General features: G+C 41.7%; 1 protein-coding gene across 1 annotated transcript in view; it reads right to left on the bottom strand.

Annotated features, from left to right (window-relative positions):
• Nucleotides 1-26,939, bottom strand: part of LOC124595238 (transcription factor Dp-1) — a 220,183-nt gene that overhangs the window by 185,477 nt on the left and 7,767 nt on the right. The window lies entirely within an intron of this gene.

Below are 26,939 nucleotides of genomic sequence, written 5' to 3'. Positions count from 1 at the left end.
AATTTGAACGAGTTTTATTCAATGCAATGTTTTCAAAACTTTGGGAAGTTTATAACGTAGATGCACTTTGTGCAAAACCTAAAGATAGTGGAGGAGGAGGAGGAGATTAAGTGTTTAACATCCCGTTGACAATGAGGTCATCAGAGATAGGAAGGATGGGGAAGGAAATTGGTTGTGCCCTTTTAAAAGAACCATGCCAGCATTTGCCTGAAGCAATTTAGGGAAATCACAGAAAACCTAAATCAGTATGGCCAGCCACGGGTTTGATCTACCGTCCTGAATGCGAGTCCAATGTATTAACCAATGTGCCACTTGCTCGGTAAAGATAGTGGCAAGTGCACTCAACGTAGTGTGGTTTCAGGACACATACCAGATAACCACTCCAAGCGACAGATACAGAAATACATACCCACTTCCTCACATTTAATTTCAAAAGCTCATAAAATAAATAATGAAAACGATATTTGGTCATTCCTGGTCATACTGTGTGCATCCACTACAAGACAGTACGCTTAATGATGCTCTGGAATATTACCTAAGCGATGACAAACATTTCAGCAGGCAAAATCCTAATCACACTGATGTTACTTCCATTAGGAAAAATGGCGAAAAAGTTAAAATGGTAAAAATATACATGGCAAGATCAGCAAGAGAAGCACGTCTCCTAACAAAAAAGGAGAACCCAAATTTAAAAACTGCTCTCTCAAAATTCTCCTGCTTAGGATCAAAATGGGTACAATGCCAGCTAGTTAAGGAAGTATGCACATGTATTTACTGCACTAATTTGAAATTTAATTGTTTCATCAAAAGTAGTGTCACAGGGAAGAAGTACACAGATATGGACCTGATGCTTCTGTGTACATGTCAAGAGCTGCAAATAAATGTTGGTTGCAGGAGTGTGCAGAGTGTCCTGGTGCTGAAGGGATGACAGCTGAAGCAATGAACCTTCAGGGTACTGACGATGACGTGACCTACGCATTGTGGGAGGGAGGAGAGTTGGTGAAGAGGACAGTAGAGCTACGGGAGTTTGTTACAGAGGTTCAGCATAAAAAGTAGCAGCTTATCATCATATCCACAGGATTCAGAATAAAAGACCACAGCACAGGAACAATGAGCCACGTCCCAGAAAACTGACCCAATAATTCTTCATTTCGACTGTTGAGAACTAGTCTGTTGATTTGCAGATCGAAGTTCAAAGTTACCACTGGCACACATCACAAGTATCAATATTCACGTGTTGCTCACTTCCTTGGAACATCACACTGTTTTACTATGGTCAGCGATGACCTCATTCATGACAGTGCTCATGCATGCTATGCTTTCAGCATAATAATTGAGCACATAGCATCTAGAGGCCATAAATTTCCTCAACATGTCTATGTGACTCACAGTGCAGCATCTCCATTTTAAAAACTGCTTTCAGGTTTATTTGCTTGGAAAACGCTGTGCAGGAATCAAGACAGAACACTGTAGATGAACCACGACAAAGCACTGTAGATGAACCACGACAAAGCACTGTAGATGAACCACGACAAAGCACTGTAGATGAACCACGACAAAGCACTGTAGATGAACCACGACAAAGCACTGTAGATGAACCACGACAAAGCACTGTAGATGAACCACGACAAAGCACTGTAGATGAACCACGACAAAGCACTGTAGATGAACCACGACAAAGCACTGTAGATGAACCACGACAAAGCACTGTAGATGAACCACGACAAAGCACTGTAGATGAACCACGACAAAGCACTGTAGATGAACCACGACAAAGCACTGTAGATGAACCACGACAAAGCACTGTAGATGAACCACGACAAAGCACTGTAGATGAACCACGACAAAGCACTGTAGATGAACCACGACAAAGCACTGTAGATGAACCACGACAAAGCACTGTAGATGAACCACGACAAAGCACTGTAGATGAACCACGACAAAGCACTGTAGATGAACCACGACAAAACACTGTAGATGAACCACGACAAAACACTGTAGATGAACCACGACAAAACACTGTAGATGAACCACGACAAAACACTGTAGATGAACCACGACAAAACACTGTAGATGAACCACGACAAAACACTGTAGATGAACCACGACAAAACACTGTAGATGAACCACGACAAAACACTGTAGATGAACCACGACAAAACACTGTAGATGAACCACGACAAAACACTGTAGATGAACCACGACAAAACACAAACACTGTAGATGAACCACGACAAAACACAAACACTGTAGATGAACCACGACAAAACACAAACACTGTAGATGAACTACGACAAAACACAAACACTGTAGATGAACTACGACAAAACACAAACACTGTAGATGAACTACGACAAAACACAAACACTGTAGATGAACTACGACAAAACACAAACACTGTAGATGAACTACGACAGGAACTACGACAAAACACAAACACTGTACAGGAACTACGACAAAACACAAACACTGTACAGGAACTACGACAAAACACAAACACTGTACAGGAACTACGACAAAACACAAACACTGGACAGGAACTACGACAAAACACAAACACTGTACAGGAACTACGACAAAACACTGTACAGGAACTACGACAAAACGCTGTACAGGAACTACGACAAAACACTGTACAGGAATTACGACAAAACACTGTACAGGAATTACGACAAAACACTGTACAGGAATTACGACAAAACACTGTACAGGAATTACGACAAAACACTGTACAGGAATTACGACAAAACACTGTACAGGAATTACGACAAAACACTGTACAGGAATTACGACAAAGATGGATAATTTTCACTAACAGGTCATGTAAAAAGTGTGTGAGAGGGGGTAGAAGGTCTCTCTAAACATGTAGCAACAAGATTTAATCTCCAGCATGAATCTGTTGATGCTGTAAGAGATGCTACTGGATTTGTACAGACCATATCAAAATCAATAGGTAGCCTCTGTAAACATCTTGCAACAAGATCTAATCTCCATCATGAAGCTGTTGATGTTATAAGAGATGCTACAGGATTTGTTCAGACCATATCTAAATTATTATAAATCACGAAACTCCTACTTCTAAATGAAAGTACCTTAGGGCAATGCCATTAAAAAAGAGACAAGAGTGGTCTATATGAAGCCAGTGGTAGGAATTCATCAAGTCACTGCTAGTTTGCATCTGGGAGTGGCATATACATTGCAAGAACAGTTCTCCACAAAATGCAGTCTGTTACTGTGTGTGAGATGCAGAGACCTCAGTATACTTTAGAAGACGCTGTTTCGAGCAACTTCATCTCCTGTGTATATGTTGTAGATGTGGCAATCAGTTGTGGGTAGGACAAATAATTAGTCTCTCATGAGCTGCAAGATGTAACCACCTTCTTTATGGCACCTCATGGTCCAGTAATTTCTTTCAAATGGCCATCATCAACAGATGAGTGTGTAGTTCCCATTTCCTAACTACTGCTCTTGTTGGGGCACCCCTGTACAAGTTCAAATTCAGCTCGGCTGCAAAAGTTCAAAGACGAGCAAGTGTGTGTGTGTGTGTGTGTGTGTGTGTGTGTGTGTGTGTGTGTGTGCGTGCGTGCGTGTGGTAGTGGTGGTGGGGGGGACCCTCTTTTCAACAGGGTAGGAAATTTTAATGTGTGGAATGTCTAAGAAGTGAAATCATGACAGAACACAGCAGAAATTATTGAATATCATCAGAAAAAGAAAAAGGTATACATGAAGCTATTTTCTATATCTAATGTTTTTATAAGTTGCTTGGACAAAATTAACAGTTGTTTTCCCACTCCCTTGTAAGACTAAAATAAGTAGTTAGACTAATATACTACCACTTTTGCATTACATTTACTCAGCATCAGCAATCAATTAAAATTTTTAAGTGTTCATAATTTTTAACCTTGAGAATACCTAGGTCTAAAATAAAAATGTCTCCAATTTTGCACCACAAAATACTGCCCACTCTGATTGTACCTTCCATAAGTACAATGACCAACTAACATAGCTGCCAACTTTTAGAATATTCAGGATGGGGTATTCAGAGAAAAAATTAAAAAAATCAAAAAGTTTCGGATTCTCTCATCTTTGTGTAGAAATATTTTGATAGTTTAAAAATGTCAGGCATTAATGACATAGCTGACAGTTCCACTTAATCATTTCTCAAGACAGTTAACATCCTATGACAATTATTACTTCCAAAACATAATTCTGAAGTTTACTTATAGTTACATATTTTCGTAGTTCATTTTTTACAAATTAAAGATAAAAAACAGCTCAGAATTGTGTATGTATTAATCGTATCTGACAGTACTGTGAACAAGGTTTTTACTAAAAATAATTTTTGATCTCTACTGCTTACAGCTTTTTACCACAATATTTTGATTTTTGCTTTTGTTGCTTTCATTTAGAGAAGGCTATAACATCTTAACAAATAATCAGAAAATATTTTTTTTTAGTTTTTGAGAGGTGTTATGTGGAACTTCAACGTAATTTTTTTTTCCTCAGAAAACTTTGAAGTAATGTTTAGGCCCATTCACTCTTGACCTGTGAGATTTGCAATCAAAACACTCGGACAAAGGCACTGTCATGTCTAAAAGCTGGCAAACATAGCCCAGTCAGAATGAGACAAGCGTGATATGCAAGGAAGCAGAGAGCATTAAGCCGTGTGAAACTGGTTGTTGGTTGACAAATATGAGGCAGAAAAGTCAGTTTTTTTACCAAAAAACGGAACTGTGCAAAAACTTCCAAGCACTCGTTAACCAAGACTTTTGGGCCAGGACGGACCATGATATGATGATGCATTTTTGCAGGAGAGAACTGGAAATGAGGGGGAAGGGTCCACACAGAGCCCTGTCGAGTGCCTTGGAACTGGCTTTCAACTGAAGCTACTGAGTGGAAGCTGCACCAATTGCAACGGTCATTGATGTACAGCACCGGGCTGATGAGCGCCCTGACCCAACACAGGTCACGAGCCAACTTATGGCAATGAGGAAGGGTGTGACAATAAAAGACAGAGCCCTGCAGGATGCCATTCTCTTGGACCTGTGGAAAGCTGAGTGAAGAACCAACTCGAACCCAGAACAACAGCTGGGATCAAACTGCCGAATGAAAATCGAAAAGCATCGAAAGCCCCAGTCACGGAGGGTATGTAAAATGTGATGGCAACAAGCTGTGCTGTACGCCTTATGTAAGTCAAGGAAGAGACTCCGCTAACATGATGGCGTTAAAAGAAAAAGCCTGTCAGATTGCTGATTCCAAATGAACCAGATGGTCAGTTGTAGAGATTCCCTCCCACAAACCAAACTGATAGGGGGGAAACAAGGCCCCGAGACTCAAGAAACCAGTACAAACCTTTCAAGCTATTTGCAGAGCTCATTAGTAAGGCTAATTGGTCATCAATTGTTGAGACATTATGTTTTTGCCTGGCTTAAGGATTGGGGCGACAATGCTACCTTGCCATGGCGACGGGAAGACACTTAGGAGCTAAATAAGGTTGTAGACCCTGAGCAGACGTAGACTTTGATTAACACTCAGGTGTTGGATCATCTGATTATGACTTGAATTATGGCCCAGAGCCATATTGCGAGAAGGGCGGGACATTTTCAACATGTCACTTCTGCAGGAGAAAGGTAGCCATGTAAGAAAAGGATGTTTATGCTTACACCAAGTTGGTGGAAAGACGTACAGTAAAAACCAAGGCATCAGTACAAAAACCGCCCTGAAGGACACAATCTGGAACAGTTTATGATCATTGACATTTCACAGCTTGGCCCACACCTGGGATGACGAGGCACATGATCCCAAGGAGGATATGTAGTGCTCCCAGCATTCCTCCTTACAAGTCACCTACTAACAATAAAGTCAGTCTGCAAATGGTATCGCTTGAAACACTGTATGGCTCTTTGGCTATCCTGAACTTCTCTGGCCCACCATAGTAAGGGTAAGTGGTCGAGGGGAACTGAAGAAAGGGAAATAGCAGTTCTAATAGCATGGGTGATCACACAACCTCTTTGATGCAATTTGATAGAGAAGGGCCGTAAATAATGGAAGAGGCATATAAATGCCAATTGGCTCTTCAAAGCACCCAGTATGGTAACTGGTCCGTCTGGTGGCGGCAGTGAAGTGACAGGAGCACCATAAAATGGTCACTGTCACAAATATCGTCATTTAGTGATCCATACGGCGAAGCCACGAGACTGATGGAACAGATGGTTATATTGATAGCTGAAAAAGTGCCCTGGATGGCATTAAAATGAGTGGGTCTAGGAGTACATTCATTGAAGAGACACAGATCATGGTTGGTAAGAAGCTGATCACATAGAAGGCTCCTACCAGACGAAGTGGTAGTCCACCACAGGGGTTGGTGCATGGTATAATACACTGAAATCTCCAAGTATGAGGAGAAATAGGAGGGGGCAGTTGCTGGATCAAGGTGGTCAACTCAAAGTAAGTAAGCTGCCTGCCTGGAGATAAATAAATGTTGCAAATGGTGGTCACTGAGGTAGTTTGCACCTGTACCGCTATTGCTTCCAGTGTGGTATGAAGGGGAATCCACTCACTGACCACATCTATGCAAACTGATGTATGGACCCCTTTCGATGCTCTCTCAGGACCAGCATAGTTTCAACAGAACACACAATAACCACGGTGTGTTGGGGAATGGTCGTCAACGAAGTGCAACTATTGTGGAACAACATAAATTTCAGAAGAGGAGGAAATAAAGTGTTGTAATTTGGCAGGTGACTGTAACATCCATTACAGTTCCACTTAATGATCACGTTATGGGCATCCAGTTTAGCAGCGACGGGGCAGTTTAGGCGTGAAGGGGCCAGGAGGAGGTCATGCCTCCTGCTGATGGGGGTGGAACCACACCAATGAGCATTGGTTCAGAATCCGACAACATGGGGGGATCTGGCACCTCTGAGGTAACCACAGTAGTCTTGTCCCAATTTCTCCTCCTCCTCCACACAGCCTTTGGTGGCTGGGATTCTTGCAAGAGCAAACCAACGACAAGTGTGAGGATGGATGAAGAGCAGGCAGCCGTGGGATCCATAGGTCATGGTTCCTTGATGATTCCTTGAGCTATATTCAAAGTCTTAAGTGGGGCAAGGGTCAGTGCTTCATATGCCTGGAGAGCTATAGAGTGCAGCATAAGAGGCTTTAATCAATAGCAATCCATTGTGGATTTTTTCCTAATGACTCAAGTTCTCCAAATTTATATTCAACATGTTCCACAAAAAATATGGTCCAGTCAACAAAGACCAAGGAAAAGCGAACAGAGGAACAATTCAAGTTAGTGGCAAACTTCTCTACAGTCGTGAGGGGGATGCATTCACAATGTACTACAAATTCTCATATGGATGGGGGTTTTAAAGGTAACTTTTTATTCTTTTTCTGGCTTAATTCCAAAACTGTAGCACTGAGCAAAAATGTTTCTCAGTACAAAATTAAACTACATCAAATTACCAACAAAATAGTTCCTATTGATTTTTCTCTAGGGCTAATAGTTTCTGCATTGGCGAGAACAGAAAAAAACACAGATTAGTAAAACCAGTGTCTCAATGGTATAAAATTAATGAGGTGGGCTAAGAACAAATATTAAGAGGGGGGGGGGGGGGGTAATACATCTAAGAACAGTACAACCATATTAAGGGATAAATTGTATTCTGAGCATGTAACAGAATGGACGAGGCAAAAGTGGAGGGTGTGATGCCACATGTGCTAGACTGCTGTTGAAGTTGCTCGTCAATATTTTATAAAGTTTTAGTCTTCAGTTACTTATTTTAAAGTTTGTGTTAACATTCACTGTAAAAGTACCTAATTAGTGGATTTTCAATAATCTCAGTCTTTCTTCCTGTGTTATTGACTCGAGTGGTCTGTTATTCGTGAGTGTGCTTATGTTGTTCATCCGAGACTCACGCCTCAGTAGTGTGTTTACATTTTGCGGCATGCAGCTGCAGCTGTAGCAGGTATAAAGCTAAGCACCGACAAAGTTATTTGCGAGTTTTCTTATCATTGAAGTCATTGAGTAAATTTCGTGGTTTAGTTTTCAGCGGATGTTTCTTATTGTTTCTAGTGAAATATTCCAGTGAAATTTTCATTCAGTGTTTTAAGTTCGTTGAGTGTTCCAGCGGCCGCTTGAATTTTTGATTTTAGCAAATAATTGGTGTTGGTATTAGCTGTAGTGTAGTAGTATTAATACAAGTAGTTGCTCTCTTAATAGACAGAGAATTTCGAGACCACTATTGTTAGTTCCATAAATAATTCTACTGGTGTAACTGAACTTAGGAAATGTAGATGTACACTTTTTTTTCAGTAACTGTAGAATTTTACCATGAGTGAGAAGTGTGAGCTCTGTGAAAGGTTTGTGAGTAGTGGATTACGGTGTGGGGTTTGTTCAAAGTATTTTCACTGGGGGGAATACAGTGGGGAAGCCAGTGGGCATTCTAACGAGATCCTCTCCTTGGAAAGCAGAATCTGTAGTAGAAATAAGTTGATAAAGGAGCAGGAGTATAAGCTCTGTGCCCTTCAAGTGCAGTTACAATATGCAAATGAGGAACTAGATAGGTTGAGGAGGGTGAAGGGTGGTGGGGAATGGGAACTGGCTGTTGGCAAGAAGGCAGCTAGGAGGAGGAGGTATTCAGACAGTTATACTTTGTGTATATGCAATAGATTTGACCAGCTGTCAGAGCTGAGTGGAGAGGAGCCTCTTGTAGATGTAGATGTAGGGAACATGCAGCAGTCCTCAGCAGTTAGGAGGCCTAGGTTAGTTGCAAAGTCTAACAGAAAGAAGAAGGTTCTGCTGCTAGGTAGTTCGCATGGTAGAGGTGTGGGCCAGCAGTTGCAGGAAGTGTTGGGGAACGAGTATCACGTCACCAGCACTGTGAAACCTAGTGCAGGGTTGGCTCAGGTGACTGACAGCATAGGGGAGCCACGCAGGAATTTTACAAAGTAGATCAGGTAGTGATAGTGGGTGGAGCAGGGAAAAGACTTGATAGGGACAGGGAATATGATGTAGGTGGTGACGTGGTAAAGATAGCTAATCAAACTGGTGGCACTAATGTGCATTTCGTGCAACTGTTTCAACGTCATGATCGGCCTCATCTTAATGCAGCTGTTAGGCGCGTTAACATGGGACTGGAGAGGGCGCTGATGCCAGAGGGCATGGGTCACATTTCGGTGGTGCCAGTTGGGTCTAACATTAGATCAGGTTTCACTACGCATGGCCTGCACCTCAATAGGTATGGGAAGGGGAGGCTGGCAGAGGTTACAGTTGACAGTGTAGTGGATTGTGGTGGGATCACTCACGGAAAAATTCCTGTAGTAGGTGGTGTTAAGAGGTGCACCTTAGATTGAAGCCAGTTGATAGATAGGTATGCCTGTTCAAAGGAAGTCCCTCTAACTAAGGGCTCACCTTCAGAGGCTGTCATGTTTCCAAGTCGAGAAGGGATTAGCATATTTCATCAAAATATAAGAGGTATTAGAGATAAAGTTAGTGAACTGCTTATAGATGTTGACTCTGAAATTATTGGTATGTCGGAGCACCGCATGAATAACTTGACAATTCAGAGGCTTCCTTTACCAGGATACAGATTAGTTGGCCGTTTATCAATGAGTTCCTTGGCAGGTGGGGGAGTGGCTATGTGCGTAAAAACAGTATTTCATTTGAGCCCATGGGAATATCACGGCACTGCACTGAACAGATATTTGAATGTTGTGCAGGGGCAGTCGAATTTAGTGAAATTAAACTTCTAATTTCAGTTGTTTGTAGGTCCCATAACTCTGACTTCAGAGCATTTCTGCTCAAGATAGAGAAAGCTCTTTATTCACTTTGTAGGAAGTACCAGAAATTAGGTTTATGTGGTGACTTCAATATAAATTCTGTGTATGATGGTGCAAGAAAAAGGATGGGGAAGATCTCCTAAATTCATATGATCTGATGCAGACTTTTTCTTCTTTTCTTTTTCTTCAATTAGGATGCAGAGGAACAGTGTCGCAGCCATAGACAATATTTTTATTCATTCTTCATTACTAGATGGGCATTCTGTTAGTAAAGGGGTTAATGGCCTTTCATGCCATGATGCACAAATTTTAACACTAAAAGGCTTTTGTATTCAAACTAATGTCACATGTAATTACAAACTAAGTAAGAAAGTTAATCCAACAGCAATAGAGTGTTCTTTAAACGTTGCCAAGGAACAAGAGTGGCAGAATGTTTATAGTGCCGATAACATAGATGACAAATATAATGTTTTCCTTAATATATTTCTCATGCTCTTTGATAGTTGCTTTCCATTAGAATGTTCTAAAAGAATTACTAGCAGTAAAAGGCAGCCTGGGTGGCTGACTAGTGGGATAAAAGGATACCATGTACAACAAAGAGAAGGAATTATATCAAAATGTAAGAAGTAGTCACAATCAAGCTACAGTAGCCCATTACAGTCTTGTAAGGTGTTTAAAAACATTATTAGGAAGGCAAAGAGTACGTGGGATGCAAGCAGAATAGCTAATTCGCAGGATAAAATTAAAACCATATGGTTAGTTGTGAAGGAAGAGTCTGGTCAGCAGCAGAAGGTCGACGGTATACAGTCAGTTTGTAGTTAAAAATATTTCTGTTACTGATAAATCAGATATATGTACAGTATTTAACAATCAGTTTCTGAGCATTGCCGGTGAATTAAATAAAAATTTAGTTTCTATACCAAACCATGTAACTCTCTTGGCAAATGCCTTTCCGAGATTGATGCCTGAAATACTCCTCTGTGATTAAGACAAGGGGCAGATTGAATCAATAATTAAATCACTAAAGACTAAGGACTCTCATAGTTATGGGGGGTTGGGTTGTTTGGGGGAAGAGACCAAACAGCGAGGTCATCGGTCTCATCAGATAAGGGAAGGATGGGGAAGGAAGTCGGCCGTGCCCTTTCAAAGGAACCATCCCAGCATTTGCCCGGAGCGATTTAGGGAAATCACGGAAAACCTAAATCAGGATGGCCGGACGTGAGATTGAACCGTCGTCCTCCTGAATGCGATCATAGTTATGATTGAGTGTCTAGCGGAATATTAAAGTCCTGTGCTGCACATGTTAGCCCTGTATTTTACCATATTGATAATTTTTCCTTTTGGAATGGTCAGTTTCCTAAACGATTAAAGTACTCAGAAGTAAAGCTGCTTTATAAAAAAGGAAAAAGGGAGAGAGGGAGAGAGGGATACAGTAGAAAATTTTAGACCTATTTCTATGCCACCAGTGTTTGCTAAAGTTATTGAAAAGACTTTGTATGTAAGGATCACTGATCATTTTAAATCACACGATTTGCTATCAAATGTACATTTCGGCTTTGAAAGTCTTAACAACTGAAAATGCTATATTCTCTTTCCTATGTGAGGTACTGGATGGGTTAAACAAAAGGTTTCGAACACTAGGCATATTTTTGATTTAATTAAGGTGTTTGATTGCGTTGATCACAAAATATAGCTCCAGAAGTTGGACCATTATGGAATATGGGGAGAAGCTCACAACTGGTTCACCTCTTACTTCAGCAACAGACTGCAAAAGCTCATTATTCAAAGAGTTGAGAATGGCTGTGATTTGGGGTCTGAGTGGGGTACGGTCAAGTGGGGGACACCCCAGAAATCAGTGCTCGAACCACTCATGTTTCTTATTTATATAAATGATGTGCCCTCTAGTATTACAGGTAACTCTAAAATATTTCTGTTTGCTGATAACACTAGCTTGGTAGTAAAGGATGTTGTGTGCAACACTGCCACAGTTTGAAATAGTGCACTTCATGACACAAGTTCACTGTTTGTAGAAAATAAACTAACGCTAAATCACAGTAAGACTCAGTTTTTACAGTTTCTAACCCACAACTCACCAAACCCGACATTTTAATTTCACGCAGTGTTCATATATTATCGAAACTGAACAGTTTAAATTTCTGTGTGTTCAGATACATAGTAAATTGTCGTGGAAAGCCCACGTTCAGGATCTTGTTCAAAGACTTAATGCTGCCATTTGTACTACTAGAACGGTATCTGTAGTGAGTGATCGTTCTACATGAAAATTAGTTTAATTTGCTTATTTTTATTCGCTTATGTCATATGGTATTATATTTTGGGTAACTCCCGTTCTAAGAGGATATTTATGGCTCAGAAACGGGCTGTTCGGGCAATAAGTGGTGTAAGTTTATGAACCTCTTGTCGACCCCTCTTCACAAGTCTGGGTATTTTGACATTGGCCTCTCAATAAATAAATAAATATATATATATCTAAAAACAAAGACGATGTGAATTACCAAATGAAAGTGCTGGCAGGTCGACAGACACACAAACAAACACAAACATACACACAAAATTCAAGCTTTCGCAACAAACTGTTGCCTCATCAGGAAAGAGGGAATGAGAGGGAAAGACGGAAGGATGTGTGTTTTAAGGGAGAGGGTAAGGAATCATTCCAATCCCGGGAGCGGAAAGACTTACCTTAGGGGGAAAAAAGGACAGGTATACACTCGCGCGCGCACACACACACATATCCATCCACACATATACAGACACAAGCAGACATATTAAAAGACATTCCACGTGGGAAAATATGTCTGCTTGTGGCTGTATGTGTGGATGGATACGTGCGTGTGTGCGAATGTATACCCGTCCTTTTTTCCCCCTAAGGTAAGTCTTTCCGCTCCCGGGATTGGAATGACTCCTTACCCTCTCCCTTAAAACCCACATCCTTTCGTCTTTCCCTCTCCTTCCCTCTTTCCAGATAAGCCAACAGTTTGTTGCGAAAGCTTGAATTTTGTGTGTATGTATGTGTCTGTTTGTGTTTCTATCGACCTGCCAGCGCTTTCGTATGGTAAGTCATATCATCTTTGTTTTTAAATATATTTTTCCCGTGTGGAATGTTTCCCTCTATTATATATATATATATATATATATATTGTTCAGGCAGAGCTTTAAGGAATCCTCAGAACCTTAGGCCCCCTACAAAACCTTTCACCTGATTCCATCAACCTCCTGACCCCACTGACATCCCGCACCCCTACCTCCTACCTACTTCCAAAAATTCACAAACCCAAACATCCTGGCTGCCCCATTGTAGCTGGTTACCAAGCCCCCACAGAACGTATCTCTGCCTACGTAGATCAACACCTTCAACCCGTTACATGCGGTCTCCCATCCTTCATCAAAGGCACCAACCACATTCACGAACGCCTGGAATCCTTACCCCATCTGTTACCCCGGGAAACTATCCTTGTAACCATTGATGCCACTTCCTTATACACAAATATCCCGCACGTCCAGGACCTCGCTGCGATGGAGCACTTCCTTTCACACCGATCACCTGCCACCCTACCTAAAACCTCTTTCCTCATTACCTCAGCCAGCTTCATACTATCTCACAACTTCTTCACTTTTGAAGGCCAGACATACCAACAATTAAAGGGAACAGCCATGGATACCAGGATGGCCCCCTCATATGCCAACCTATTTATGGGTCGCTTAGAGGAAGCCTTCTTGGTTACCCAGGCCAGCCAACCCAAAGTTTGGTACAGATTTATTGATGACATCTTCATGATCTGGACTCTCAGTGAAGAAGAACTCCAGAACTTCCTCTCCAACCTCAACTCCTTTGGTTCCATCAGATTCACCTGGTCCTACTCCAAATCCCATGCCACTTTCCTTGACGTTGACCTCCATCTGTCCAATGGCCAGCATCACAAATCCGTCCACATCAAACCCACCAACAAGCAACAGTACCTCCATTATGACAGCTGCCACCCATTTCATATCAAACGGTCCCTTCCCTACAGCTTAGGTCTTTGTGGCAAGCGAATCTGCTTCAGTCCTGAATCCCTGAACCATTACACCAACAACCTGAAAACAGCTTTCGCATCCCGCAACTACCCTCCTGACCTGGCACAGAAGCAAATTACCAGAGCCACTTCCTCATCCCCTCAAACCCAGAACCTCCCACAGAAGAACCCCAAAAGTGCCCCACTTGTGACAGCGTACTTTCGGGACTGGATCAGACTCTGAATGTGGATACGACTTCCTCAAATCCTGCCCTGAAATGAGATCCATCCTTCATGAAATCCTCCCCACTCCACCAAGAGTGTCTTTCCACTGTCCACCTAACCTTTGTAACCTCTTGGTTCATCCTTATGAAATCCCCAAATCACCTTCCCTACCCTCTGGCTCCTACCCTTGTAACCGCCCCCAGTGCAAAACCTGTCCCATGCACCCTCCTACCACCACCTACCCCAGTCCTGTAACCCGGAAGGTGTACACGATCAAAGGCAGAGCCACGTGTGAAAGCACCCACGTGATTTACCAACTGACCTGCCTACACTGTGAAGCCTTCTATGGGGGAATAACTAGCAACAAACTGTCCATTCGCATGAACAGACACAGTGTTACACTGTCCAGGTTATCTGGATACTTCCCACTGACACCAACCTATCAGAACTCTGTAGATGGGAACTTGCCCTTCAATATATTCTCTCTTCCCATTACCCACCAGGCCTCAACCTCCGCTAATTTCAAGTTGCTGCCCCTCGTACATCACTTGTCATTCAACAACATCTTACACACACTCACACTCACACACACACACACACACACACACACACACACACACACACACTTGCGAAATCCTAGGTGATCTGATAGAAAATCTCAAAAATAAATGTTGTGTTTCCAACAACTAGGATAAAATTAAGATTATAAGTTTACTGTTAAATTCTTGAAGTTGAGCAAACATTAGTAATGAATTTAATGGGTCACAATGTTTGCTTAAATTAACAAAACATTTAATAACCAGGGAATTTTACTCGCATTACAGAAGAAAAATGCATCTTATTTGATAGATGAAAATACCATCAAAAAGGTTATTAGGTTTCATGTAGATGACAGCAACAGCCGTTTGATGCCTGCCAAAAAAGACTGTTTGGTACTAAGGTTCAAAGACAAAAAAGGTTAATATTGTTTAAAAATTAACAATATTATAAAGTGGTGACAATCACAAAACCACAATAACCTTGAAAACACGCAAATATATCATTTTATTGTCAAAGCTCAAAGTAAATTTGTGAAAGACAAAAAACACACCTTGGCAGTTCATGAATGATTGGATGTTGCCAACTTTTCTGAAAACAATTCCTTTGTTGTCAACGATGAAGAGCAAGGACACTACTGGGTAAACAAATTGGCCACAATTCATTTTTCTGTTATAGAGATCAAGATAAACTAAGGAGTCACAGTTTTAGTGTCATACGTGACCAACTTTAACGCAACACTACAGCAGTGCATGAATTTCAACTGCAATTAACAAACTAAATAAAACACCACCACCCTTCCATAAACAAGCTACTACTCTGATGGTGCTGCAAGCCAATACAGAAACAAAAAAAAGTTTATTTACAACTTCTTTCACAAAGAAGATTGGGGATTTGTTGTAGAATGACACTTTTCACATCACGCCTAGGAAGAAGGCTCATGATAGCATCAGGGGCGCGACAAAACATGCTACCACGACGGCTGGTTTTCAGCGAATCTATGAGAACCAGATCTTGACACGTCAAGAAATGTTTACCTTCTGTAAGGAACAGGTAGGAGGAGTTACCTATGTTTTTTTATAAAATGTGAGGGAATACAAGAAGTCTCTGCTAATATCTTGGAGGAACGGTTCAAATCTTTACAGAATACTAAAGGCACTCAACCTTTTCATTGTTTTATATTCCTATCACACAACTTGCTCAAAGAAAATGAAAATTCCCAAAAAACCTATATTTTAAAATATTATATTTTTTAAATGTAAACTTCTAAGCAACGATACTCTAAAAAAAAGTACCTATATTGCAGAATGTAACAGCACCAAAAATTTTAAAGCTGAGAAATTATTCCTTTTTTTGAAAAGCTGCTGTCCAAAAATTGAGTTTAAAATTTCCAACCAAAACCTTTGAGCTATTAAAAATACATAGGGAATAAATTCAGCTAGGAGGTGATGGTTCAAAATTGCAGGCCAGAGTGTGCTGGACTAAATGCTTTTTATTTGAAATCCGTGGTACAAACTATTATTTGAATACTTCAAAAAACAAAAACAAAAATATGCAGACTGAAACAAAAATGGTCACCATTTCTCATTAACAATTAAAAAATTTTAAGAAACATTTTTGAGTCCACTAAACATCAGGGAATTCATTGCCCAGCGAATATCCAATTTTTCTAATATGTCAAACAACCAGTGCTGAACCACCTTGTATGGATTGATCCAACGGCGTGAAATGAAAATAATAGGAATGATGCAGATTGGTTATTTTCTTCTGGTATAAAGACTGGAGGAGGCAGGTAGTTTACAATTCCTACTTATTTCATGCAGCCACACACAAACGCATTGGGAGGAGGGGGAGGCACAGGAGGCCAATGGGGTCATTCCATGTCGAATCGCCCAATAATTCTGGGATATGTAACCCTCCATCTCAGATTATCCTAAAACTTTGTGTATTTGCTTATACAGGGGGATTCAAAAAGAATACCACAACTTTAAAAATGTGTATTTAATGAAAGAAACATAATATAACCTTCTTTTATATAAAAACAAAGATGAGATGACTTACCGAACAAAAGCGCTGGCAGGTCGATAGACACACAAACAAACACAAACATACACACAAAATTCAAGCTTTCGCAACAGACAGTTGCCTCATCAGGAAAGAGGGAAGGAGAGGGGAAGACGAAAGGAAGTGGGTTTTAAGGGAGAGGGTAAGGAGTCATTCCAATCCCGGGAGCGGAAAGACTTACCTTAGGGGGAAAAAAGGACAGGTATACACTCGCACACACGCACATATCCATCCACACATACAGACACAAGCAGACATATTTAAAGACAAAGAGTTTGGGCAGAGATGTCAGTCGAGGCAGAAGTGTAGAGGCAAAGAAGTTGTTGAAAGACAGGTGAGGTATGAGTGGCGGCAACTTAAAATTAGCGGAGATTGAGGCCTGGCGGATGACGAGAAGAGAGGATATACTGAAGGGCAAGTTCCCATCTCCGGAGTTCGGATAGGTTGATGTTGGTGGGAAGTATCCAGATAACCCGGACGGTGTAACACTATGCCAAGATGTGCTGGCTGTGCACCAAGGCATGTTTAGCCACAGGGTGATCCTCATTACCAACAAACACTGTCTGCCTGTGTCCATTCATGCGAATGGACAGTTTGTTGCTGGTCATTCCCACATAGAATGCATCACAGTGTAGGCAGGTCAGTTGGTAAATCACGTGGGTGCTTTCACATGTGGCTCTGCCTCTGATCGTGTACACCTTCCGGGTTACAGGACTGGAGTAGGTGGTGGTGGGACGGTGCATGGGACAGGTTTTGCATCGGGGGCGGTTACAAGGATAGGAGCCAGAGGGTAGGGAAGGTGGTTTGGGGATTTCATAGGGATGAACTAACAGGTTACGAAGGTTAGGTGGACGGCGGAAAGACACTCTTGGCGGAGTGGGGAGGATTTCATGAAGGATGGATCTCATTTCAGGGCAGGATCTGAGGAAGTCGTATCCCTGCTGGAGAGCCACATTCAGAGTCTGGTCCAGTCCCGGAAAGTATCCTGTCACAAGTGGGGCACTTTTGTGGTTCTTCTGTGGGGGATTCTGGGTCTGAGGGGACGAGGAAGTGGCTCTGGTTATTTGCTTCTGTACCAGGTCGGGAGGGTAGTTGCGGGATGCGAAAGCCGTTTTCAGGTTGTTGGTGTAATGATTCAGGGATTCCGGACTGGAGCAGATTCGTTTGCCACGAAGACCTAGGCTGTAGGGAAGGGACCGTTTGATGTGGAATGGGTGGCAGCTGTCATAATGGAGGTACTGTTGCTTGTTGGTGGGTTTGATGTGGACGGACGTGTGAAGTTGGCCATTGGACAGGTGGAGGTCAACGTCAAGGAAAGTGGCATGGGATTTGGAGTAGGACCAGGTGAAACTGATGGAACCAAAGGAGTTGAGGTTGGAGAGGAAATTCTGGAGTTCTTCTTCACTGTGAGTCCAGATCATGAAGATGTCATCAATAAATCTGTACCAAACTTTGGGTTGGCAGACTTGGGTAACCAAGAAGGCTTCCTCTAAGCGACCCATGAATAGGTTGGCGTACGAGGGGGCCATCCTGGTGCCCATGGCTGTTCCCTTTAATTGTTGGTATGTCTGGCCCTCAAAAGTGAAGAAGTTGTGGGTCAGGATGAAGCTGGCTAAGGTGATGAGGAAAGAGGTTTTAGGTAGGGTGGCAGGTGATTGGCGTGAAAGGAAATGCTCCATCGCAGCGAGGCCCTGGACGTGCGGAATATTTGTGTATAAGGACGTGGCATCAATGGTTACAAGGATGGTTTCCGGGGGTAACAGATTGGGTAAGGATTCCAGGCGTTCAAGGAAGTGGTTGGTGTCCTTGATGAAGGATGGGAGACTGCATGTAATGGGTTGAAGGTGTTGATCTACGTAGGCAGAGATACGTTCTGTGGGGGCTTGGTAACCAGCAACAATGGGGCGGCCGGGATGATCATAGTTCATCCCTATGAAATCCCCAAACCACCTTCATCCCTGTTAGTTCATCCCTATGAAATCCCCAAACCACCTTCCCTACCCTCTGGCTCCTATCCTTGTAACCGCCCCCCGATGCAAAACCTGTCCCATGCACCCTCCCACCACCACCACCTACTCCAGTCCTGTAACCCGGAAGGTGTACACGATCAGAGGCAGAGCCACATGTGAAAGCACCCACGTGATTTACCAACTGACCTGCCTACACTGTGATGCATTCTATGTGGGAATGACCAGCAACAAACTGTCCATTCGCATGAATGGACACAGGCAGACAGTGTTTGTTGGTAATGAGGATCACCCTGTGGCTAAACATGCCTTGGTGCACAGCCAGCACATCTTGGCACAGTGTTACACCGTCCGGGTTATCTGGATACTTCCCACCAACACCAACCTATCCGAACTCCGGAGATGGGAACTTGCCCTTCAGTATATCCTCTCTTCTCGTCATCCGCCAGGCCTCAATCTCCGCTAATTTAAAGTTGCCGCCACTCATACCTCACCTGTCTTTCAACAACTTCTTTGCCTCTACACTTCTGCCTCGACTGACATCTCTGCCCAAACTCTTTGTCTTTAAATATGTCTGCTTGTGTCTGTATGTGTGGATGGATATGTGCGTGTGTGCGAGTGTATACCTGTCCTTTTTTCCCCCTAAGGTAAGTCTTTCCGCTCCCGGGATTGGAATGACTCCTTACCCTCTCCCTTAAAACCCACTTCCTTTCGTCTTCCCCTCTCCTTCCCTCTTTCCTGATGAGGCAACTGTCTGTTGCGAAAGCTTGAATTTTGTGTGTATGTTTGTGTTTGTTTGTGTGTCTATCGACCTGCCAGCGCTTTTGTTCGGTAAGTCACCTCATCTTTGTTTTTATATATAATTTTTCCCACGTGGAATGCTTCCTTCCATTATATTAATATAACCTTCTGTTATACATCATTACAAAGAGTATTTAAAAAGGTTTTTTTTTCACTCAAAAACAAGTTCAGAGATGTTCAATATGGCCCCCTCCAGACACACGAGCAATATCAACCTGATACTCCAACTCGTTCCACACTCTCTGTAGCATATCAGGCGTAACAGTTTGGATAGCTGCTGTTGTTTCTTGTTTCAAATCATCAATGGTGGCTGGGAGAGGTGGCCGAAACACCATATCCTTAACATACCCCCATAAGAAAAAAATCGCAGGGGGTAAGATCAGGGCTTCTTGGAGGCCAGTGATGAAGTGCTCTGTCACGGGCTGCCTGGCGGCCGATCCATCGCCTCAGGTAGATGACATTCAGGTAGTTACGGACAGATAAGTGCCAATGTGGTGGCGCTCCATCCTGCTGAAATATGAATTGTTGTGCTTCTTGTTCGAGCTGAGGGAACAGCCAATTCTCTAACATCTCCAGATACTGTAGTCCAGTTACAGTAGCACCTTCGAAGAAAAAGGGACCAAAAACTTTATTGGCTGAAATGGCACAATACCAACGTTTAATACACCACCTATCAGGAGGTTTAACACCATACTTCATTCGAAATGCACGCTGAACAACTGTCGTCGATTCACTTCTGCCGTACTCAATAACACAAAAAGCTTTCTGTTGAGCGGTCGCCATCTTAGCATCAACTGACACTGACGCCTTGTCAACAGTGCCTCAAGCGAACAAATGTACAATTAAATGAAACTTTATAGCTCCCTTAATTCGCCGACAGATAGCGCTTAGCTCTGCCTTTTGTCGTTGCAGTGTTTTAAATTCCTAAAGTTGTGGTATTCTTTTTGAATCACCCTGTACTTATAACATAAGAACTTCTGAAAATACTTTTTGGTCACAGACAAACTTTTTTTATTCTGAATTTTCAATAGGCCTATAGTAATGTTCTAGTAATTTGGTTCTGTGAGAATGCCCATGTAAAGTAGCACTTATCTACAGAAATACTCTAACTCAGATGTATATGAAGATTTTGATACGGAATTTTCTTCAGAAGTTGAGAGAGAGACGTACTTAACAAGAATGAATTTATTTAAGCAATAAAGCTACAAAGAAAATTACAAAAAATTAATATAACAACAAAAACAATCAATTTTTGACAAAACAATTTACTTGAATACACACAAAAATCTACTTACCAAGCTGTGGCATAACACACACATAAAAGAAGTTATAAGAAGGCAAGCTTTTGGAGCCAGTGGCTTCTCCTCAAAGCAGAAGGATTGGAGGGAAAGGAAGAGGGTTGAAGGAAAAGGACTGAAGAGCTCTAGGAAAAAGGGTAGATTTCGGGAAAGTCACTCAGAACCACATATCAAGGGAGACTTACCAAACAGAACAAGGAAGAAAGACTGACTTTTGGGGACTGCACAGGACAAGATTTGGAAACCTGAGAGCTTAAACATGGAGGACAGGATAATATACAAGACTGAGATAACTGCTTAAACATTGTACAAGAGTTAGTAAGAACGAAAAGCTAAGTGAATTGTATATAACAGAGGTGGGAGAGGGGCAGCCAAAAATAGAAAGGTAAGAAAATAAAAGCTGTAGAAAACTAAAACAGATTGAAGAAAGGAGTAGATACTGTGAAGAAATGCTGAGAATGAAGAATTTAATGTAAGCTACGACCAGGTGGATAGCGAGAACCGAGGAGATGCTGTAGCGATAGTTCCCACCTGCAGAGTTCTGGGAAACTGGTGTCTGGGGGAAGAATACAGATGGCACTTGTGCTGAAACAGCACTGAGGTCATGACTGTCATGTTATAGAGCATGCTCTGCAACAGGATACTGCGGTCACCAGCTGCGACATAGTCGCGAATACGAACAGCGATCCAATACTGTCAAATGTGTTTTTACTCCAGTCTTTGATCACAAAATCAATTCTTTTGACGATGACCGGTTTCAGTCCATGATGACCATCCTCAGATCTTTTCTACACCATGTCCTAAAGTGTCCATTATGGCCTTATCACTTTAAGACTGGTGTAGAAAAGATCTGAGGCTGGCCATCACGGACTGAAAAAGTTTCCATTATGGCCTTATCACTTTAGGACATGGTGTAGAAAAGATCTGAGGATGGTCATCGCGGACTGAAACTGGTCATCGTCAAAAGAATTGATATTTTGATCAAAGAATGGAATTAAAAAACATTTGAAGATTTTCCATGTTGCCATTACACACCATCTGCCTATGCCCATTCGTCCTAACAGATAATTTGGAGGTAGTCATGCCAATGTAAAAGGCTGAATAGTGTTTACATAACAACTGGTATATGACGTGTAGGGCTGGTACAGGTGATGGTGGGACGGCAAGTCTCGCAGCAGGGACGGAACAGGGGTACGAGCCATAGGGTCGGGAGATGGATGCAAAAGGAGCATATGGTCTGACAAGAATATTTCGGAGATTGGGAGGGTGACAAAAAGCTGTTCTAGGTGTGGTGGGCAAAATCTCATCAGACAAAATGGATCTCATCTCAGGGCATCATTTTAGGAACACAAAGTAGCTGATTAATACATTCCAGACCAGGATAATACTGAGCGACCAGTGATGCTCTTCAAAGTTGTTTTTTGGAGGGATCAACAGTAAATTTCACATGGTACTATTACAAATCCCATGACACTTTCCTTGATGTTGATCTTGTCCTCACCGAAGGCCAGCTACACACTTCTGTTCACATTAAACCTACTAACAAGCAACAGTAGTTGCTGAAATTTTGCCCATCACATCTAGAATAGCTTTTCGTCACCCTACCAATCTCCGCAATACTCTTGTCATGCCCTATGCTGCTCCTGAATTCATCTCCCTACCCAATGGCTCCTACTCCTCTGACCATCCCCACTGCAAGACTTTCCCTATGCACCCTCCCACCACCACCTATACCAGCCCAGTGTCTGGCAAAACATATACTATCAAAGGGAGAGCCACCTGTGAAACAACACGTCATATACCAGCTGTTATGTAAACACTGTTCAGCCTTTTACATTAACGTGACTACCACCAAATTATCAGTTAGGATGAATGATGGTAGGCAGAGGGTGTATACTGGCAACACACAATATCCTGTTGCAGAGCATGCACTACAACAGGACAATCATGACCTCAGTGCTTTTTCACCACACACACTATCTGTATTCTTCCCCCCAGACACCCATTTCTCATAACTCCGCAGGTGGGAACTATCACTACAACATTCCTTGGTCCTCACCACCAACCTGGCTATAATTTTCATAAACTTCTTCCTTGTCCGCATTTCTTCACAGTATCTACTCCTTTCTTCAATCCGTTTTAGTCTTCTACATCTTTCATTTTCTTACCTGTCTATTTTCCCAAGCCCCCCCCCCCCCCTCCCACCTCTGTTACATACAATACACTCAAGCTTTTCACTCTTATTAACTCGTGCATGATGTTTAATCAGAAATCTCTGTCTTTCACATTATCCTGTCTTCCACCATTAAGCTCTCAGGTTTCCAAATCTTCTCCAGTGGATTCCCCAACAATCAGTCTTTTCTTCTCATCTCTCTGGTAAGCCTCCCTATACCTCTCCAGTCCTTTTCCTTCACCCCTCTTCCTTCCCCTTCAACCCTTCTGCCTTAAGAATGAGCTCTACTGGCTCCGAAAGCTTGCCTAATTATAACCTTTTATGTGTGTGTTCTGGTGCAGCTTGGTGAGTACAAAAATATTAGTGTATGACAATTTCCAATTTCTGGAAAACTTACAGGGACATTGGAAAACGTTTATATCATGTTTTGCCGACCTGGCAGAACCTAGTTTTGGTCTTAAGATTCCTGAGGTTATAAGCTAGACTAACAAAATAAAAAAAAAATTAATATCTTTTCTGTGAATGGACAAATAAATAGATCAAAAATTAATAAATTCTTTACTGTGATGAAAAATGAGTCATCAGGTCCGACACAGAATGCCTCAGATGCAGAGGTCTCAAAAAGCATATTTAAATATCAACTATTATAGGCAAATTAATCTTAAGTGTGAAAAGTAATTTAATTTTATTAATTAAGTGAATTTTGAAACAATGTAGTATATCCTCTGCAGCAAACCACCAGCTCAAAGAGATAAAGTGTTCTGTGCGTTTGCAATAGCTTGCTTGAAACCTGTGCATATATGAAAGCACTGCAACAATCCCTGCCATGTACTGTTGATCATCGCCGATATGCAACAATCAGTCTGTTTGTCCTCAGTTCCTGTTTGTGTTTCTGTTAGATGGTCATACTTGTTTGTGGCCCAACCATTTATAATTCTGTTGGTAACGTCTTATATTTTTTTAACCAAAGTACTGATTACTTAGTTACTATGGAAAATATCAAATCAAATAGTGTTGGAAAATTACTTGCAACAATGTATCACTTGACAGCCTACACACCAGTTTTTAAAAACTCTTCAAAAATTTTCAGAGCTGAGTGGAGACCAGCAAGATCTGACAGTGTTACAGTCCAGTATTAACTTTCCAGATGATCAAGAAAGAAGTACATGTAGACATCACAGTTACTATCCCTTCAGGTTTTTGAAAGCCATCAAAGAACTTGATGTAATCCTTCCAAAACATACAACCAGATAGTTAAAAAAATCCTTTAGTCAGTAAGTTTAGCATTGTCTAAATCATTAAGTGTTGGGAAAATCTTCGCCAAACCAGGAAAGCTTTGTACAACATATCATAAATGACACGGAGGTGAAATTTCAAGAGTCAGTGCTAAAAAGTCGAAGTTTCAAGCATGCAAACAAAATTTTATAATGACATGACTGTGCGACTTGACATAGAATGACCCAATGATACTCTGCATGGATATATTAAAACCAACCAAATTTTGGGATGAATAGCATATATAAGAAAAATACAAGAAGTCCTTAGAAATATTCACATTTTCAGGACGAGTTAAGACACTGTCACCTCATACAAAAGACAATATTCTATAACACCTCTCCCACTATCAGACACTTAAACTAGCATAAGACATAAACATTAGAATAAAGTCTGGAATCCTTGACTATCTTCATAAGAACCCCTCTAAATTACCACCAAAAGGCCACAAGTGCCACCCCAGGCAATATGGTGAGACATATCCAATGATGTATAACATGAACTATATCTTATAATTCATCCTACAGGTGCTGTAACTGAAGACAGAACGCATCGCCTTATGTTTAGTATGCTTGTACATTTTTCTATTATCAGTTGGCAACAATGCGTAAAAACACAGAAATGCAAACTGTCACAGCATGAATTTCTTTGGGCCAACGATTAATCATGCGAAGCTGCTATCAAACATTCATTCATTTCCGTGTCTGGTCAGCATTTCCAAAAAATAGCAGCTGCAATAGCTTTGTCATTTCCTCCGTAAACATCTTGTATCATGCACAGGTTGTCCATGAAGGGGCATACAAGTAGATGGCTTGGATCTTCTTCAGCCCTGAAGTCGCAAAAGGTGTCAGCGCTCGCAGGAAGAATTCCCCATTTCTTCAGGTTGGTCTTGTATCGGGGAATGCCCACTCTTAGGCGGCTGAGGGACCTCCACACAGGGTATTGTAGGTTTGCACCAGGAGCTAGTTGTTCTTTTGGTGAGATATCTACGGGCAGTAAGCTCTTCCATGTTACAAGACTAACTGCCTCTGGTGCTCCCTCCAGTGGCGCACGCCTAGCAAGGAAACTATTGGGGGATTTAAGGCGGGATCTTGCTACCTGATGACCATACAGAGGATGTCAGTGGTCATTCTCCTGCTTTGTTCTCTCATTGCAGCAATGGCCCTCTGGATGTTGGGTGGGGCTATTCCAACAATCGGATACAATTTCTGGTGTTGGCTCAACTTGCTTAGCATGAGCTGAAACGTTCCACACAGGAGCAGCATGCTCAGCAGCTGATCCACAAAGTGCAAGTGCGGAAGTCCTTAGGAGGTGCGGTTTAGCTCTACAACTGCTGCCAATCAGCTTCTTAAGTATCCCACTGTGAGAAATGACTTTCTGTTTCACGTTTCGACATTACTGCCTGTACGTTAGAGCCCTGTCCAGTGTGACACCTAGGTAGACTGGTGTTGGGCAATGTTTCAGTTGTTCTCCTCGCCACGTGATGTCCAGCTTTTGCAGCGCTTCTGATTCATATGTGGATGCGCTCACTTGAGTTTTACTGGGATTGGGCTTCACTTCATGATAAATATTTGTGTCCTACATGTCACACAACCAACTTCACTGAAGAGCTATATAGTGTGCAAAACCAATCATAACATCAATGCAATAGCTGAGGATCGATATCTGTGGGCAGGGATGACTTGTAGAATTAGAGAAGGAAGGCACGAGGGGCACCATATAAAAGTTACAGAAGGGTCAACTGAAAATTGCGATCCTATACCTCTGCTTTGACCTATGTGCTGTGCAGCGTCATGGTGGCATGATAGTTTTGCGATCGGTCATGCTTGTAGATGGTGTGTTCTAGTATTTGGTGGTGCTCTCGTGTTTGATGTTCATTTCTCAAAGCCATTAGTTAGGTATCTTAAGAGAGTGACCTTGTTAGGGGAGTGTTTAAGGTTTTCATTAGAAGAGTTTATGCTGGTTCAACAATGAGTTATTCGGATTTTGCATATTTTAGGTGATGCAGTCAGGCTTTTGTTTGGTATTGCTAGTGTTGTGTGTCCCATAGTCGCAAATTTAATAGTGTTTCTTCTTTTTGGCAGTAACGGCTATGACAGAAATTTATGAGCTGGTAATTGCTTGTTGAAACGATGAAATGACAAGTTCCTACAGTTATTTTATTCTGTTTTTAGGTGTGTGTGTGTGTGTGTGTGTGTGTGTGTGTGTGTGTGTGTGTGTGTGTGCAGTCTAGATTTATGCGACAGTGACTTTGGTTGGTAAGTACTTTTTGTGGTTTTATTTGCATTTTAGTGATGTATGTATGATGTATTAGTATGTTTGTAGTTGTCTGTGTATATCTAAGTTGATCATTATGCAAGCTTTCAGAAATTTAGGAGTTTTCTTGTTAGTGGTTGGTAATCGTGTCAAACTGTGGTTGATAAGTATTGTGGATACTAGATTTACCATCACTGTTTAGGTTATATTTCTGATATCCGTTACATGAGTAAGTTTTTGTTTGTTGTACTGTGGGCTTTCACACAGAAACGGTAAGTGAAGATTTCAAAAACGGATATGATGATTTGATACTGCAGGTTTCATTTTAGCAACCATATAGGTCAAGTAAAATTTGCAGCATCCGTCTCAGGAGTTGTGTGCAGGTTCATGCTACCAAGGACTATGTCTGACCTATACAGGTTAAGTAAAATTTGTGATACCGGGTTTTCGAGTTGTGTGCGAGTTCATGGCTACATAGATCAAATTCATGACACCAATGGTGTTTGTTTTTGCATTTTTGTTGTTGTGTTGAATATTTCTTGTGATTGAT

The sequence above is a fragment of the Schistocerca americana genome, chromosome 2, assembly GCF_021461395.2.
Source record: "Schistocerca americana isolate TAMUIC-IGC-003095 chromosome 2, iqSchAmer2.1, whole genome shotgun sequence".
NCBI lineage: Eukaryota > Metazoa > Arthropoda > Insecta > Orthoptera > Acrididae > Schistocerca > Schistocerca americana.
This window is presented reverse-complemented; position numbering and strand designations above follow the sequence as displayed.